A 19,044-nucleotide genomic window follows, 5' to 3' on the forward strand; every position below is an offset into this window, starting at 1 on the left:
ACAGTACATCCCCCTCAGCATGCATCATTTCACCCTGCATCATCTATTGAATGCCATCCAGACTACCACACCTCATAGCAGTATAGTATGCATCTAGATGACATTCGTGCATACATACAGGGACATGTGCATGTCCACACCAAATAGCTGCGGCCATGACTGTGATTCCTGAACGTGGCAGCTCAGAGTGACACACACCTATTTGTATTTGCTTACAGGTGATGGAGGATATCCCTTGAGGCCATGGCTCCTTACCCCTTTGTGGAACCTGCAGAACAGCCATGAAGAGGAGTACAATCGGGTACACACGCATACCTGTGTTGTGATTGAGCAGACCTTTGGTCTGTTGAAGGCACGGTTCCGCTGCCTAAGCAGGTCTGGTGGAGCACTCCTTTATAGGCCTGAGAAGGTGGCATGCACCGGGTGAGGATGATGAGGATGGAGTACGTGATGCACAGGATGGCCATGGAGTACGCCAATCACTGATTCACGAATACTTCTGAACCACAGGGACTTTGACAGACATGTGTCAGTGACCCACGGGATCCATATGGACATGCACACAGGGAATGTTGGGATTTGGGCACTGAACACCGTCATACAATAAATGGATACACACCAAATCAACAATGTCCAGCCATTATGTTTTTCTTCAGTGAACTCCCAAACCCCCCCAGTGAACTCCCAAACCCCCCAATGAACTCCACCAAATGCTCCCATTCACCCCCATGTGTCCCACTCCCATTGTCCGCCCTCACTACTTGTGGGACTTTTTGCTGTCCGGGGGCAGCATTTCGGTGTGCCTTGCACTCCTTCTGGTAAGACGCACAGGGCTGGTGGGGACTGAGGAAGCAGGTGTGGTGGCTGATGAGGAGTCGGTGGCAGGTTCCATGCCTGCTGCAAGGCGTGGCCGCTGCATGTGGAGCAGGATTGATGTTAGTACCTGTGTTATTGCCCCCAGACAGTCCATCAGCACTGCCAACGCATTCACTGCGGCTGTGTTGGCGGTGATAGCGGCAGTGGTCCCCGCTATGGCAGTGGCTATTTCCCGCCTGGTGTCCTCGCCATCTGCTATGTATTGCCCCAGGAGCTCTAACATGGACTCCTGTGGGACCTCCACCCTCGCCAGATGTGACTCGAGGGTGTTGGTGGGAGCAGGAGTGGTGGGTGGTGTACTCAAGGGGCCTGCATTTTCAGTGCTGTCCTCCAGGAAGGGGCTCAGGTCCGAATCATGGAGGCAGGGATCAGCACTAGGTGGGCGAGGGCTGAATTCGGGGTGGGGGGGTGTACACGGGGCTTGGGTGGGTGGACATGACTCCCTCCTGGTCCACCTTCTCCTCCAAGTCATCTTCAGTGGTGGCCAGTGTTACTAGGGACTCCCCTTCCACTGGTGTGGGTGTGGGCTGCTGTTCCCTGGCTGTGTCAGGCACACTGGCAGTAGGTGTGGCCTGCTTGGCTGCCCCGGTGGTGGTGGTGGCGGTAGCCCTTTTCTGTGTGCGGGACGTGGATGCCCTCGTGGTGGTATCTTGGCTGGTATCTTCTCCATCGCTGCCTAGGGGGGTAGAAGAGATGCAGGGCATCAGTGATGGTGTTACATGCCAGAAGCATACTATGGTGCTGTTCATTATTCATTTAATCATGCACTCATGTCTTACAGGTGTGTCACACAGGGTAGTCTGAGGGGGCATTTTGGCATTTGCTGCATGGCAGGTGGCATGCCGTTGATTTGGGGTTTGTGTGGTGTTTTACATGGGCACGGTCCATGTGTGTTGGCTGTGTGTTGGTTATGGGATTGGCACTCAGCATGCATTTCTGTCTGGCAGGATTTGGCCCGCCATCTGGACTTGGATGTGTTCATGTGGGTGTTGGGACATGCATTGCCTAGCCTCGACTCTCGTCCACATCACTTGTGCTACGTCATGGTTTCCCCTACAGGGATCTGCAGGGTCACTCACCTCCTTCTGGTGATGATGCCGCACCAGTCTCCATCTCCCCAAATCCCTTGATGGACTCTGAATTAATGAAGGTGCTTGCGGTCTCCTCTCAGGTGGTCATTTTGGCAGGAGAGTGGGGACCCCCGCCTGTGGCCATGGCCTCCCTCCTGTTGCTTGTCATGATATTACGGACCCTTAAGCGGAGGTCATCCCACCTCTTCCTGCAGTCCTTGACACTACGTGGGGTGGTTCCTACAGCCAACACCTTGCGGGCTACCTCCTGTCAGATGTCCTTCTTCTGCTGCTGCACCTCACACTTCAGGTTCTGGGATCTGATGAGATCTGCATGTGCAGCAAGGGTGTCCGCTAGCATATTTAATTCAGCGTCAGAAAAGCGCTGTTTCCGCAGCCGGGGGGTGCTCTTCCGGGTTGCCTTGGACATTATGGAAGTATTGGCACAGAGCTCTCCAGGAAACAACTGGCGGTTTGGGAGAATTGCAATGGATTGTGTTTTTAAAGATGGCCGCCGGCCCGTTCCGATGCGATGATGCAATGACGTTATTTCCGGGTCCGGTATTACGAGCCCGGTATTAGCATGTTGGTATTACCGGGTCGGTATTTAGCGGTTCCTCCTAGGCGGTGGCGGTATCGGCGGGTCCCTTGATGGCGCTATCGGGGGGTTGGAGTGCCTTTTGCGGCATGCCGGTATGGCCATTACCGGCATGGGGGTTCGCGTGTGCTCGCACACTCGTAATCACCCACTATTAGCGGCGTCATATGAGCACGGACCCGCTCGTTCCGCCATGCCGGTAATGACCCCGTTTTTACGCGCTACTCGTAATGAGGCCCATAGTCTCACCAGCCAGTCAGTGCACCAGAGATTCTAGTATAGAGGACTAACTGTGGTTGAACCAACCATAAATGTTCTCCCCTGTTGCTCCCAGCCACTGAAGTTGCTTGGTCCGCCCAGAGTACTGCCCCACACTCTGCTATGTCCTGTTATGCTATCATAGTGAGTCTTTCATTGCATACCATCTGCCATTTTCACACTTCCTAGGACCATCAGGATCTGCAAGTGGGTGTTTTCAGACTTAAAGGAGAGAGTTAACTGATTGTAACATTGAAGCTGCACTAGAATAGTCTCATTACAATGAGTAAAGAAGTTAGATGCCCTTACACAAGTAGGTTTCCCACTCCTTCACTGTCTCTGAAGTTAGCGTCACTCCCAAAACGTAAAGGGTTAGTCCCCACCTAAATTGCAGCCTACGTGCACCCCTGGATGCGAGCAATTGCATTTTGTTAGGCAGAGTGTGAGGGGAGCCTTTCCCCGATACTGGCGGTGTTAAAGGTTTACTGTGTTTGTTCAGAAAAATGTACTTGAGCAAACGCAGTAAAACTTTAAAGCTGCTATTTTCAATAAAGACTTCCATTGCCTCTCTGCATATTGTGCTATAAAATATACTATTTGATAGTATGGGAGGGCCGGATAGAATCGTGGGGGCGGAACCTCCAAGTTTGCCCCACCTATTTTCCCCATATGTAGGTTTTATTGCGACCCTGCTCAGGAGCAAAGCACTCACCTTAGAAACAAGACAACGTTGAGCAACACTGGTTCGATCCCCGGGTCCGCTCCTGGGAACGATCTAGGTATTAAGCGCATTATAAATAACCAATTACAAAGCAAGCGCAGGAAATCAGTCATGCAGACTGTACTACTTTCATGCAGATGCCAGTAAACGGAGAGGCAAAGCCTGTTCAATCTGAGTTTTAGGAAGGCACCCAGAGAAAGCATCATGCAGAGAATATCACATTTTACTAAAACGGTAAAGTCATCAGCGTCTGTAATTGACCGAAGCTGTTACACTACGTAAAACGCATTACCTCACAGCTGGAGCGACTGTCAATTAAAGAGATGCGTCATGAACAGCTGCCTCGAGGGCACACTTATGCGCCGCCCTGGCGTACTCGTAAAATGGTCCCGCTGACAAGAGATGACGGGCCGCACCTTCCCAAAAAATACCACCAACCGGTCCCTCAGAGTCACCAGGAGATTCCGCTAATATGTTGTGCTCTACTCTGCAGGCACTGGTGCCGGTATTGCCCGTGTTAAGATGGCGGCAGAGCGGGAACCAGCCGCCCGCCGCCCGGCGCCAAGTCACGCTCACAGACACACCTTTTTAAGCAGCAAAAATGCATCCGACACTGCAGTAGTAAATTATGTGAATCAGGTGCATGCCAGTTTGTGGACTAATCATAGCTTGCACATTCGCAGTTGTCATAACAGCAATAAGCCTGGTGAGTTGGACCCGTCGCTTATAAAACACTGGCCATATTGAACAACTAGTTAGGCAGGGACGTCATTTAGGGGTCACCAAAGGTCGCAAATGCAACCTCTGTGTCTGATGTCTCCCTTTGCGACCTCTGTGCCCTCGTTGTGACCTCTAAAAAAATGTTTTTAAAAAAAACCTTTTTTTTAATGCAAGCTCCTGGGCTGTGGCCCCCACGTGGCTCTTTACTTCTGGAGTGACTGGCTTTCTTGTTCAGGCCCCTTAAAAAAGAAGAAAAATAAGAACAGGAGTGCCACAAGTCTAACACTTTCAGCACTGACCCTAAATAAGAAAGAATAGGAATGCCAAATAATGTGCCTTTCTGGAATTCTATACAATAATTGCTGGATTCATTAAAGGTTTATTTCAGGCACACTTCAGGGGGTGAGTCACTGATTTAGTCTGTTCTTAAATGCCTCAACTCAGTCATTCATCGTTCTGAGGTCGAAAAATGAGTACCAACAAAGGTTGGGTGATATTGGGTGTATATTTTTCCTATATAAAGTGCTTAAGCATAAGTGCTATATAATAACGCATCATTATCATTTGGCCTTGGACGTCTGCTAGCATTCACAGTAATTTGGTAATATGGGCCTATACACACTGATCTTAACGATAAATATGGCGATCCATTCTGGTATGAAATGTACATCACATATTAGTGATATTGTAACCATATTTTTCGCAGTGTACAATACTATGTGATGCCACTTCCTGTTTTGTCAACGGGTGAAAGGTTGTGTTCCATCACTTCCGCCTATATCACTTCGGGGAGGGGTCATATTGCCATCACTTTCTGTGATGTCATCAGGGGTCAAGGGTCTTGTGATGTCACTTCCACTACTACTGACATTTTGGTGAAATGACGTCCCTGTAGTTAGGGTGACCAGATTTAAAAAGTAAAAAACTAAATCCAACTAACATAAAAGTTGGATTAACTCTTGAAAGTGGCTGTCAGTGCAATACTCATCAGTAGTCGTTGGAGGAGAAGGGGTTTTAAGTGTTACTGTTCAAATAAACACATATTATAATTAATTTATCACAAACTAACACACTCTTAAGTTGTTAAATGCAGCATTTCTTCTGTGCGAGATTGTGCATCCCTGCCTGCCAGCTATGAAGACCTACTACAAAAAGCCGGACCACTGAGGATTCCATTGGAAACATAATCTTGAGAAAGGGGGACAGAGCACCAAAAACTGGGACGTCTGGTCACCCTACAACTAGTCAACCCCAGTTAGTTAAAAAACAGTACACTGGCACCGCTTACCGTGTTTTCATCTCGGGCGTTTTACATGTTGTTATATTTAAAGTGTAGTTTGCACCGTGGCCATTTTTTATACCAGTTTTTGTTTTTTTAACTACATGTGTGTTGTTTATTTTAACTACATGTGTGTTGTTTATTTGAGGGAGGGGGCTGGGGGTAGTGGTGGGTGGCAGGGAGAGGTGGGTGGGGTAGATGGGGGAAGCCCCAATTAACAAAAAGGTGAAAAGAGCCACAGTGATTTGACCCCAAGATATGCAAATGTACATACAATGTGTCTGTTTTCTGCTGAGCCAAAAATGGCCCTTCTGGCCACTTCACAGTGTGGATTCAAGCATTAGGTAGATTTCGAACCTCGACTTGCTGCATCGCTGCCCCTCCTGGAATGTCCTGCCATCCTCCCCCCCAGGGCCATCTTAAGCACTTTTGGGACCCTGGGCACGGACATCTTTGGGCCCCCCCCACCAAACCAAATGAATTAAGGGATCAAGAATACTGGTCGCGGTCCCGCCCCCACTCGCTCTCATAACCTATAGGTTGACATGCTGTCTCGCAGCATAAAAAGCACGTTTACTCCCTTTAAGTCCCCTTACCCTCTTCATTCTTGCTCTAATCAGAATGATAAACAAGTAGCATTTGAAGACAAACAGCTGTCTACGAACAAGTTACTGTTCTAGGACATACAGGATCATTTTTATCAATAGCATCCAGGAAGGTATGCAGCCTGTAGTATTAATGCAGGACCGTATGTAAAAGGTTTAGGGAGTGGCAATATTGAGAGATTAGGCACTACAAGATTAAATGAGATGTCCAGGCTCACACATTGGTTAAGGGGAGAAGGGGCGAAGCTAGGATGTGTGCCAACGCTGCAATTCCTGCATTTGAACACTTTCTGTTCCAGTTCTTCCCATCAACTAAAACAATCTCATTTTATAAAAACAGAATTGGAAAGTACACAAATGACATCATCAAACATGACCATTTTTAAACAAAATATTATAGAAGGGAGTTATGCAAAATGGGAATGGTTATAGTTTCATTCTCTCCATCATCAAGGGAAGTATATAAGTACTAGCATACCAATCAATGTGATTTAACACATTTAATCTGGGTTTCTCTTTTGTATTTTAAAGCTTTAAATATTTCCAAAACAATGGCTTGTGACAGTTTCATTTTTAAAAACGTGCATAAAACCTTCAACATTTACCAAAAAGCAAACCGTCTTTTGTCAAACAAGCAGACCTTACAATATGCTTGCCTGAGGCCTGCAACATTTGGTCTGCTCTCTTCTGTCTACCAACCCTTTCACCCAAATGGCCTACATAAGGAGAAAGATCAAGTAACTGGCTAAACAATTCCAGCAGCATGCAGGAAGGCAAACCTCACAGAAGTCAGCCCAGTAATGTAAGAAATATTGGATGATTTGACCAGGATCACTGTACGACTGCTGGCAAATCTAGGATACAAGCATGAATGCTTTTGTTCCATAGTCTTGAATTTGGAAACTTATTAACCACTTGGACTAACAGTTTATGCCATCGTTGGAGGTGATTGCCCAGGTTTTATAACACCCCATCTGAACAAACCAATTTCTAGACCTTCACCATACGGATTATATGTTAGTTTTTATAGCAATCCCTATCTGGTGCAGGTACATTGCTGATAATAGCAGATGTTGTTCTGCAAAACCAAGTACATATGCAGACAGGTTTATAAACTTTAGACATAGGAAAGGCTCAGCCACACTTGCTGGAATGTGATATTCTGATTTTGCTTATGAACACATATCTCTGCAGTGGGTGCTTGACACACGGAGCTAACTTCTGAACCATTGTGGCACTCAATTTATCAATATGTTTTCTATTGCCCATGATCAACATCATTCACACAGGAAGGAAAGAATGCTACAGAGTTTTGCCGTAAGAAACACACCAACTATGTATACCACAGTAAACACAGAAAGCAATACATGATGAATTGATCAAGGTAGAAAGTACTTGTTAAAACAGAAAGGCAATGGTTTAGACCCTCAGCTGCACCCCATAAAATATCCTGACGTGTGCTATTTAGGACTGGTGAACAATGGAATCTTACATCTTCAGATTAAGCAGCTTTGTGGGGCCTCCTCCAAGGTGGGGGTCCTGGGCAAGTGCCCCTTTTGCCCTCCCATAAAAACGTCTCGGTTCCCCCCTGTCCAGGGGAATACTGCTGAATCTCACCCCTTCCCCCAGCACTAGCAGCAGGACAGCTTCAGTGGCTCCTCCACCTCGCTGCTGCCGCTCCTGACAACCCACCCCATTCGTGATTATTCCGCTGCAGCACCGGCAGTGCAACTCCAGCTGCCTGACTGCCTTATCGCTGCAGGACTGGCAGGAGCTGAGTGGCCCGCGTTGACTTTTCCCTGTGATGTAAGAGCTCGCGCTGTAGGGACAGTTCCTCTGTGCAGGGGAACATCCGCTGCAAGAATAGCGCTTTGAGTAAGCGAACAACTCCCAAGGCACACAGATCCTGTAGCAGCAATGTGTGAAATGACTAGATATACCACAAGAATACTCTTGTGCAAGGAGAGTTTGTTGAGCACAAGCAACACATCAGTGCATGCTGCAAGGAATGCCGTTGTGATCTTGCTCAAGAAGGCATGGTGCAGGGACCGCAGCAATGCCCACACGCCCGCCTGCTCCGGTAGTTGTACAGGAGAAAGGAAGCCTCCGTGAAAAGGAGTTACTGATCCATCGCTGCCCACCCACTATTGCTTCCTCCATAGGGGCCGAGCATGCAGGTTGAAATGGGGAGCAGCAATAATCCTGGGATGCAGAACTCGAGAGAAGGCATCCAATCCTGCCTGAGCTCCCAGAAAGGCAAGAGATGGGGCACGCAATGGAGGTCTTCAGGGGTCAGCAACTGTCTCTGATGCCCTCTGTTTGCCCCTCTGTTTCCTCAGCTCATGCCCCTGCCTTCCTGCTCTTCTCGCTCTTGCTGCTGCCCCTGATCTTAGCTGCTCCTCTTGACCTTTCCTGCTCTGCCTGACCTTTCTTGCACCCCACAGACTCTTCCTATGCCGCATGAAGCTGATTTATTTGATGCCTAACCCTTACATGTTCACATACCTCGGTGTCTGTGCCATCTGCAAGTGCGAGCCTATCCAGGGCTTTACTCCTGCAAATGCTGGCCCTTGCATCTCCTACCTTTTCTCTCCAAACGCCCTGAAATTCCATCCCTGGCATCCACTGACATCCTGCATCAATTACCATTGTCCAGGACCTTTCGTCACACTGCTCCCTCTTCACACTGACCTTTCCGTGCCCCCACGTCCTCATATAGTTGTCCATCGTTTCACCAGGGGGTATTTCTTTATGAAATCTACAACTGCACTATTTGCTGAGGAAGCTAAAGCAGATGCTATCGTTTGTGCAGATATCCGAGTCTGATTCGTCTGTGCTGTGTTTCATACACTCAACGGCAGAATGACTTGACTGACAATGCCAGTGGCGTACTGGGCAGCTGGGTTACATTTGAGCTCATCAGGCATCCGGTCACTTCCGGTCTCACCTTGTTTTACAAGCAAACGGCCAGCCATTCTACCAATTTGTACACAAACACATAGTGACATCTACTTTTTCAAGATCTGGCATACGGTTCCCGGCCGACTCACACTACCACAAACATTCCTCTTCTGGGTACATCATCACTTCGAATCTCTATTTAAAACTTTACCCACTTTCCCGTCTGCTTTTCTTATCCCCACTCCTCAGTCCTCTACAGACTGCGGTCAGATTATCCCTGGCTGGACACAACACATCAAGACGCTCTGAGACAGTGACAGCAGTGTTTTGAAGTAATATAATTGTAATTGGTTGTTTGTAAAGTGCTTAATACCTAGAGGTTTCTAAGCACAGACCCAGGGATTGAACCTGTGTTGCTCTGCTCATCTTGCTTCCAAGGCGAGTGCGTTGCCCCTGAGCTATCGGCCGAGACTAAAAGCTGCATAGCATACACTGCATATATGTGTATCAAAATCATCACGTGCAAATACAAAAGACTATGAGTGCCTGGTGTGAGGGATAAGAAATGAGAAGCGGACACAAAGTGGTAGTGTTTTCCCTATCCAAATGAGAGTTTCCCTACGAAAGAAACTAAAACTAAAGATCCGTCTGTGTCTCGTCCTCAACATTTTATACACTATCATTGTGTCCAAAACAAACTAATCTGACCCTCACACTAGAAATTAACCACTAAGCGTATCAGGAAATATCCCTGACTTAAGTATGGTAAAAAGTGTTCATAATTAAGCAAGTCAGTAAATATAACATAATAATCCTTGGATCCAGAGGGTGGTTCCCTTACTCTGGATATTTCAGGTAAGATGTCCAAATGGGTCTTTTTCAAACAATAGTTTCTTAATGATGGCAAAAGTGTCTCTTTCACACAACAATTTCTTAAGGATGGCAAAAGTGTCTCTTTTAAAACACAACTTCTTAAGGGTGCGCTGCTGGTACACTCCCCTGCCAGGAATCCTTCAGTAGGCTCTTTAGATCCCCTGGTATACTCTCCTGCCAGGTATCCTTTCACAATGTCTTATTCTTCTGCATGTTTCAAATGGAAAGCCTGGTGTACTCTCCTGCCAGGAATCCTCTTCTGGGGTCTTGCAAAACCCCTGGTATGCTTCTCTGCCATGTATCTTTCCCCCAATGGCTCACATCCTGGTGTGCTTCTGTGCGAGCCGAAAGCGATTAGTTAAAAAACAGTGCTAGTGCTCCAACCGAGAAACTATCTGTATTTCATATTGCCCATGCAGTGAGTTTAAAAATAAAAACCAATGATGACATGAGAAAAATATACGTAATGACATCATTAAGTGAACATTAAAACCATACTTCACACCGAACCAAGTGGCAATGGAGAGAAGTAAATATAGATGTCATTATGTGAACACATTAGCCATGCTCAATGCCGGGTCAGGCAGCTAAGAGAAAAGTAGGCAGAGGCCGAGGACTAATTTCTAACCCAGATCAATGGTATATAACTTACCATATAGTCAGTTGCTAAGGTTAGGAGGACCATCTCATAATCTTGTTAAAGAATCTGAGGCTCTGACTAATAGATAATCATCTAGAGGCTATCTACCAGAAGTGATTTCAAAAGCTCAATCTAAAGCTCTCTAGGAAAGATAGACAGGATCTTCTCAGAGCTAGAGATTCCCAGACTCCTTTGCTGTACATTTCTAAGAAGTCCAAAAAAGGCACACACATTTCTAGAATCATAAAGAACAATTGGGACTTATTCCACCATTATACACAACTTCTTTGCCTATTCCCCAAACGCCCTATGATGGCCTTTAGAAGAGGACAGATCTTGAGGGACAAACTGGTTAAGGCAGAACGAACCACACAGAAACAGAGATTTATGGGTAAAACGAAACCTGCCATTTTGCCATGCTTAACTGCAGTAGCTGTAATAACGTTGTTAAGGGCAGTCACATTTTACATCCACTTTCGAGCAAAAAAATCAAACACCTACATTACAGTACACCCCTTAAATCAAATGTCATATATGCCATCAAATGCCTGTGCAGACTTTTGTATATGGGACAAACAACTAGGAAGGTGAGAGAACGGTGGGTGGAACAAATGTCTAATGTTAGAATACTTAATCAGAAGTCCACTATTGCCAGACATTTCATGGACAAAGGACATAACATCTCACAGATGCATTTTAGAATTCTAGAAGCTATCAAGTGTTCCACAAGGGGTGATGGCATGGTGAATAGATTGCTCCAACATGAGCCATTCTGGATTGAAATGTTAAACACGATTTCACCGAGGGGTATGAATGAGGAATTCTCACTCCACTGTTTCATTTGAATGGTTGCCTTGTGTGTGATTAAGTTGGATTGACTTCATCAATTTGGCATTAGATGTCTTTATGGTAACATCCATCTCTGTTTAACATTGTTTTCCTTATGTTTGTGGAAACCAATTTCTTTTATGTATGATGATCTAACTTTTGTCATAGGAACCTTTTTTGTGTTTCTAATCATGGATCATGTGAGCCATTTACATGTTGTTTCACATCTAGAAAAACTAGTGATTATTGAATATCTACTATGGTACACAATGGTATTTTATGTTGCTTGGTATTCCAAAGATTGTTATGTATATATAATTTGATTTATTTTTCGTTAGACTACACACTCTATGAACGTGCTGTGTGTTCTACCATTGGCTACGTTATTGTTGTATGCACAATGGTTGCTGGCAAATGTCTGAACTCCTGGGAATTTGACATTTTACTGGGATATGTAAATTGTGCTCTGATTATGTAGATTGTACGTTCTCTGCAAGCCCATTATTGCTATTTTAAGATTTGATGTGCTAACAATAATCTCCTGTGGAACCTCTTCAGTTTTATTTATGGTTTTGCTGTATATTATTCTTTCATCATGGGTACCACTATATCAGTTCAATTTGGTATTCCATGGTGAACAGAATCCTAGTACTTGTTGAAGCTTTCCCTGCTTCATGTGTGCACGAGTTACATTTTCGGTGTATAATGTCCTTGTCCTGCAGTCCTCTGCCTGTGTCTACTTTTCCCTTAGCTTAGCTGCCCGACTCGGCATTGAACACAGCTAATGCATTCACGTAAAGACGTCTATATTTACTTTTACCGCCTTGTTCGGTATGAAGCATGGTTTCTAATGTTGACGCATTGATGTCATTGTGATGTGTGACCCTCCCATGTGTATTACCCTTTTAAGGAGATGTGTCCCTCCCACATGTATTGTCCTTTTAAGATGGGCCATGACTGTGTCATGGCCCAAGCTAATAAAGGAGCTCATGCAGGCTCGTGCAGCAGAACGGCTGCAGACTCCAACTATGGAACTCCTGTTGTCTCTGTCTCTCATTCTGGGCATGCAGGCCTACACCGTGTGAGCATGGTCCTGCAGCTCTGGCCTGCATGCCCCACGCTGTGTGATCACGGCCCTGCATGTCCCTGCTGGTCTGGGCCCCCCAGACCAGCCTGGTGCCCTGGGTCCAGCCCAGGCACCCACCATCCAGGATGTTACCAGCATCCACAGTGGTCCGGCACCCAGGCTGTGTCCCCTCAGACTCACAGGGCCCCGCCCTGCAACTACCTATAAGTCCGGGTGACCCCGGCACACCAGCATGGTCCTGGGCCCCCCAGCACCAGTGAGGCCGGCCGCGTGACCGCCGCCGGCCCCACAATAGTCATTACGTATATTTTTCTCATCATGTGATTTCTGGTATTTACTTTTAAATTCATTACATGGGGAATATGAAATAAAGATAGCTACTCAGTTGGAGCACTACCACTGTTTTTTAACTAGTCTCTTTGGGCTCGCACCGGATCGTCATTGCAAGATCGGTAAGCTATTTCACCATCTTTTTTCCTACACACAGCTGCCCATTTTAGTCATGTTTCTCCTTTTAAAAACATTTTCCTGAATCCAGTGAAAGCTGGGACTCTTTTATCAAGTGGTGTCCAGGTAATTTAAAACATGTGTGTGTTTTTTGCACTGAAGATGTTTTTTTTCTGAAGTTGCTGATTCTCTTGTTAGTTCTCTGGCAAATGTTATAGGCCTAAATAATTGTTTATCAAAATCTGTTAGATATGTACCTTCTTTCACAGATCATTAAGAAATGCTATTGTATTGTTTGATTATTATTGTGGATAAGCCCTGATGAAGGGAGACACTCTCCTGAAACGCGTTGGGATTGTCCCTCTTGAAAAATTCAGTTTTGCTGCACGTGTTAGGTAATGTATGTGAGTTTGAGTTTTCAGTTGTGCTCTAATGCATATGTAATCTGGTATATGTAAACTGTTTTACAGAGTCTGCTGAGCAAAATAAAAGTAAAAAAAAGAAAATTAAAGAACAAAGTGTGTTAGAAAATTTGACGCATTGAAATCTTGCTTTGTTCAATAACCGGGTTTATATTTACCCAGGTTAAATTCATTCATACTGTATTTACTACTGACTGTTCATACAGTTATAGGATTTATACGGGACAGGGGTTTCTAATTCTGTTTGAGACCATTGTTGCTGCTTGTGGAAGTTGTAGTCTACATGTCAGCACTACTGTTACCACCCTGCACCCGAATGTTCTTCAAGTGCCTTAGTAAGATAGAGTAAGTGTGTGCATACTGGGTGTGCACTTGGGTATATTTCTATTTATACACTGGGACCAGTCAGCATGAACATGTGTTCTTATTCTCACAATAATGGTGCAGTGCACAGCCAGAAAGAACATGTTATTACATTAGCTTGCTAAAAATATCTTTGACAGCCACCATGAAAATGTTTCCTTGCAGCAATACTGGCATATATTTGGGCACAGACAGTATTCTGTGTTCTTTGCAGGGCAATGCTACCATTTCTTGTTGAGACAGACCTCATGGTTTTTTCTCTAAAAGAGCAAGCCTGGAAATGTGATGGAAATGGTCCTGTGTATTTTTGGTCACTTGTCATCATATTTGTGTTCCGTGGCACCCACTGTCACATTCATCAGATCAGACTCCCACACTCCTCCTCCCGATAGGCATACAGCAGACACAGTCACTCACACTCGCAGATTCAAAACCAAAAATCCAGCAGTGGCACACGTATGCTGCGCACACTAACAAAACGCACAGCTGCACAATGCACAACTCTCAAACATGCACAGTTCCCCACCACATTGGCCCCCACACCTCTGCTCCTGATAGCAGAGGAAGTAACATACCCCCAAAGCTGAAGCGCGCTCGAAGACACCTGCAACCACTGCAGGTGAAAGGTAGTGTGCACAGCGTCTACTGGGCACCACAACAATGGATAGGAGACCACCCAATGCCAATGATGGAGGGGTATGAGTGCAATGTTACGACCACAGATCAACTGATGTGGCAAGGCTAAAATGGCATCAAAGAAAAACAGGCACTTGCAGCCCCTGCGGCTAACAATGGCAGTGTATGGGGTCAACAGTCAACCAAATGGGTAACATCGAAGCACTGAAAAGAGAGAAATTGCACATCCCATGGCAGGAATCCACAGGGTCACCTAGCACACTACTGCAAGGAAGAAAGGCCACCCAAAGATGACAAAAATTGAATGAGCATAAGACATACAATACGTCTCACTTCAATGAACAGTAACTCTGACTACATGGAGGGAAACGGTATCAAACTAAGTGGACCACTAAAATGATAAAGAGAAGTTGAAAAGCAAATACAAATCACAGCACAAATTACTCCATTAAGGAGGCTTGTTATGTTTGGGTGACACACAAAGGCACCCTGATGTGTCTCATAACAATGCAAACATTAACTACCCTGACACCACAAAACTGTCATACCAGTGCACGCATGGCATCCCACTCACAGCAACCACAGCCCTTTGCTGTAAGTCCAGGGATACCTGTGCATGTCACCACCGCACCAGCATACACATACTAGACACGCAAGGTAGCATGCAAGTCTACATTACTGCATATAGTTCATGAGCCAGGCATCTCACCACACATTTAAAACTAGGGACACCCCATAGGTACCATCACATGCACAGCAAGCGCAACAGTATTTTGCAAAAAGAAGAATACACAGGCGTGCCTCCACCAAACCGGTGTGAACCACTCTTTTTTGCAACCAATATATTTCCCCAGCTATACAAAACCAGGAAACAATGCAGATGACCAAGGAGGAGATGTAACATGCTATCAGTTTAATGCAAGATATGCGTCCTGACACACAATGTTCATTTAGGGGTCACGGTCAATCCAACCAATACAGGAACCAAGGAGAGCATATTAAGTAAGGCAAAAAAAGCTCTCAATTGGTAATTAGTTATGATGACTATGCAGGGTGGAATATTAGTTCTCACTTGCCCAGAGCAAGCACATCTCTTTGGTTAGGGGGCCTGGTTCGAATTTCTGGACCAAGGACTTGATTTGATTCGTCATCATACAATGGTGCACCAGAGATAAGGCATCGCTCTATAACTGTTGCCACAGTCCCTTCTTCAGTAGTGTAGGTAATGTCTCTTCGACATCCTCTGCAAGAGGTTCACTATACCCGACTCCCTCTGAGGCGTTCTTCACTTACTTACTGGCTTTGAACTTGTTAGTCATGCCCTGTGTGAAGAATCCTGTGATGGCATCCCTTCTCCCCGAGGGGGAGACCCTTTCCATGAGGCCAGGGAGGTGGGGCCACTACCCGAGAGTCCCCCACCCAGGTGGATCTCATGGGGAGGGATTCCCCCTCTGGGATACAGAGAGGACATCATGGGTTAAATCGGTATAGTGCACAAATACCCACCTTTCTTCCCTCACCTTCTTTTTCATCCTCTGGTCACACCCATGTATTTTTGCTGTACCCTTAGCACCACTAGCACTGAGAAAAGGAAGATCAGGACTGAATCCACTGAACTATTCCCTCAGCATGCTGGGACGGGGAAGATCAAGACTGACTCCACTGAACTGCCATCTCAATATACTGAGACAAGGAAGAAGTTCTGCACCACAAAGAACTCAAAAGACAATCGCATTGAGCAGTCTAGCTTTTGTGTTCCATTGAACTCAAAAAGTGAAGAAGGACTAACCGCATTGTCAGGCTCTCCCCGGAGCAAGGCAAGCACCGATGGAAGAGTTGAACTTGCAGCTACTGACTGGGATGTGGTGGAAGGAGAGACTGCATCCCTACCTGCTAGGAAGAGGACTGAGGACTGAAGGCTGGAAGAGGCTAAGGCTCCTGGTATGTAAGAGCACTGCCAAAGACGGTCTAGTAGGTACGTGCAGCTAGGCTCCCAGGCAGTGCTGGGGAACCGCATACAGCAATGCGTGAACAAGAAGCCGCATAGACGAACCACCGAGATATACGAGGAAGATATACGAGGAAGCCCGAGACTGAGGTGAGAGACCGCAAACCCATACAGAAGGTACGGCGGTGGCCCGGGGACCACAAATGCACTACAGAGGCCAATATAAAGGGGGTCTGGGACCGGAGAGAGAGAGAAACACAGAAATAGGGGTCTCGGACACGAGAAGCCAATGTAAAAGAATCTGGGAATCGAGAGAAACACAGAAACAGAGGTCTGGGACCCGAGAAGCCAATACAAAGGGGTCTGGGACCCGAGAGAGAGAAATACAGAGACAGGGGTCTCAGACCCGAGAAGCCAATACAAAGGTGCCTGGGGCCCAAGAAAGAGAAACACAGAAACAGGGGTCTGGGACCCGAGATGCCAATGTGAAGGGGTGAAAGACCAGAGAAAGAGAAACCAATGTGAAGGGGCCTGGGATCCAAGGATAAGAATGTGTAACGACAGGGTCAAGGACCCTCTGGAGGAGAAACAGTATTCCTGGCAGGGGTTTGTACCTGGGATACTGTATAGAACTAGTCAAGTACACACACAGAGTCAGTATTCCTGGCAAGGGAGTGTATCAGGGATACTGGGAAGAATCAGTCAAGCATACTCAGGAGTAAAAGACCAGTGGTCGAAGTAGGAAGGAGCGGTTGGGAGCAGTGCTCCTCTACTTTTTTAAATAAAGTTTTACCGTTTCTATACATTTATTTTTAAAAGAAACTAGGTCCTCCAACAAGCCCACTTCTTCATCAGAGTACTTTGTAAGGTCGAATACCAGGTTGGTCCAAGTGAGTCAATGGAGGGGCTTCCCAGGGGTGTGAGAAAATCAAGGGGAAGGAAGACATTCCCCCTTCTTTGTGGAACTGTGTAAACAATATCCTGAGAAAGGCCAGGATGGCATTCCCCCTACTTTATGGAACTGCAAATTTACGCCTGAGAAAGGCCAGGGTAGGAAAACATTCCCCTACTTGTGAACTGTGTTCGTACAGAAGAAGGGAAGTAATTCTTCTGAACTCAGAACATACTGATCCAATTTAGTTAATTTATAAGTGTAAGGCATAGAAGTAGGATTTGGACACAGGACGGTGGACTTTTTAGCTACGGACATTCTGACAGCTCCCTAGTTTTTGTTGGGGCATGGCAAGTTAGGGATAGTTAGGTTTCCTTTTTTCTTTTGGTTTAAATACAAATCTTTGCCCAAAGGCATCCCACCTATGTCGGTCTCCTCCTTCCACACCCTTACCCCTGCTTCTCAATCTCGATTGCCTGGGCCACCCATTTCCTCTAACTTGGCTCACTGACCAGTTCAACAATACATTCCACATCTGAGTTACCAGAAACTCTGGCACCCGGAAGGCACCCAGCGTGCAGCGTCACCTCGTGTGGTGATGTTGCGATGGGGTTTGTTTCACAGAATGTGCCTTAAGTGCTGCATGACCCCCAACAATGATGTCATCTGTTTACGAGGGTTGCTGCAGAGTGCGGCGCTTGGTGGCCCCTCATACTCCCTGCTCATCTCCTCGACCAAGGGTGAAATGTGTGGCTGCCACGTGGTACCATGCCCCAGACACCACCCCACTCATTCCTCCAGGGGAAGGCACAACCCAGCTGAGAACAGCAGGCTAGCACAAGGTCCTCCACCTGATACTGTGAACATAGAGTGTTGGCAAGGGGACATCAGGAGTGTGGAATATGCATCCCACAGACTCTCCTCCAGGACTGCTTCATGCTTGCTGTCAACAGCGAAACATAAATAGACATACAACAGGGTCAACTTGGGCAGTACATGTTATAATGATGATGTGCAAGCGTCCCTGGACCACTCACACTCAGGAAACGTCAGGTAGTGGCGGACATTTCTTTATTGGTGTTACTTCAATCAGGTAGGTACAGGTCCACAGGTAAGTCGGAAGCTAGAGAAAGAAGACCCACCAGAGCTTCCATTCATCACCTGCTCGGATACGAACTGATGCATCTGGACCTTCCATGCCTGCACGCGCGCACCATCCATTCAGGGCTCCACCAGGCCTACATGACGTCATCAGGCCAGACTCCAACAGCATGCCTTTGTAAGTTATGCAACTGCGTTTGATATATGTCATGCTATGTTATGTTAATTGGTTGATATGCTATGCACATCAGCACAGTAGTGGTCTTACTGCCCCAAAACCTTGTCCGTGTGGGCGAACTGTGAACCCACACAAGCTGTAACCCAGACCCCTGTCTGTGGGGTGAAAAGGAAAGGGGAAAAAGGTAAACAGGAAATGGCAAAGAGGAAGAAACTTGGTTCACTTGGTCAACTTGATAAACAAAAACAGACAGAAATAGGTCACAACAAAAATGCAAACATAACACAAGGTTGAGTGATACTAATTGCTGAGATGCATGTTTCATAGTGTGGGTTTAAACTAAAAAATGTCATGAAAACAATCAGGAACTGCCCACACTGGACAAGTCAATTATCTTGTCAGTTAGCAGTGCAATGTATTGTTTGTTTTATTTTAAATCGAGTTATGGATGTGTGATGGCCTTGAGTTGTGCTCAATAGTACCTGTGAGTTGGGGGCGGGGGGGGGGAGGGCTAAGAACTAGGTATGCATAATGAATTCCCAATGTATACCAATAGAGAAGCCGTAATTAGTTTTGTGAATCAATCAGCAGTCCTACTGTG

At 46.2% G+C, this 19,044-nt stretch overlaps 1 protein-coding gene across 2 annotated transcripts in view; it reads right to left on the reverse strand.

Annotated features, from left to right (window-relative positions):
- The window catches only part of ANKDD1B (ankyrin repeat and death domain containing 1B), a 679,018-nt gene that overhangs the window by 501,174 nt on the left and 158,800 nt on the right, over nt 1-19,044 (reverse strand). Inside the window, exon 1 of one of the 2 annotated variants that reach the window (XM_069627462.1) lies at nt 3,940-4,034. The exons of the other annotated variant lie outside the window; for it this stretch is intronic. The gene's annotated coding sequence lies outside the window, so the exon portion shown is untranslated. Of the gene's footprint in view, nt 1-3,939; nt 4,035-19,044 lie in introns of those variants that run through there. 2 annotated transcript variants of the gene reach the window in all.

This window comes from Ambystoma mexicanum, chromosome 6p (assembly GCF_040938575.1).
Source record: "Ambystoma mexicanum isolate Mex_15411 chromosome 6p, UKY_AmexF1_1, whole genome shotgun sequence".
In the NCBI taxonomy this organism is placed as follows: Eukaryota; Metazoa; Chordata; class Amphibia; order Caudata; family Ambystomatidae; genus Ambystoma; species Ambystoma mexicanum.